This window comes from Sinocyclocheilus anshuiensis, unplaced genomic scaffold (assembly GCF_001515605.1).
Source record: "Sinocyclocheilus anshuiensis isolate Anshui unplaced genomic scaffold, SAMN03320099.WGS_v1.1 scaffold1640, whole genome shotgun sequence".
NCBI classification, from domain to species: Eukaryota; Metazoa; Chordata; class Actinopteri; order Cypriniformes; family Cyprinidae; genus Sinocyclocheilus; species Sinocyclocheilus anshuiensis.
Genome location: NW_015555883.1, coordinates 1,201,203 through 1,201,727, shown reverse-complemented (window position 1 = coordinate 1,201,727; position 525 = coordinate 1,201,203).

Sequence of the window (525 nt, the reverse complement as noted above, 5' to 3'; positions counted from 1 at the left end):
GGAGAATATCCACTGAAAGTAAACAGCGTATGCTATTCTGTGTCAGCCGCACCACACGGATACGTTGTTTTTGTTCAAATCAAAGCACAAACAACGTAGAAAACGTATCCGCTTGGCGCAGCTGACATAGAACAGCATACGCTGTTTGCGTTCAGTGGATACTCTCCTAAATGGCGCTAGGGTGACGCACATAAAACATGAAAGTTAAGACTGGTCCACGCCATCGCGTCGCTCCGGGACACGGCATCACAGTATGGTAAGGGGCAGGGTTGCCCAATCGCTACTCAAAACTAGCCCAAAAATAGCCCAATCGCATTTCGAGGGGGTAAAAATCGCGTTCTGGGGGGTAAAATACACGTTTTTTGGCACGGCCAATCAGAGCACACCTCACTTTTTTCAGACCGATGAGCTTTGTAAAAATCGACTCGTTTCAGTCGACTCCTTCAGCTTCGTAACCTTAAACCGCATAAACACATTTCATTACACCAAATACACAAAATAATGTTATTTTTAGCAACATCATAT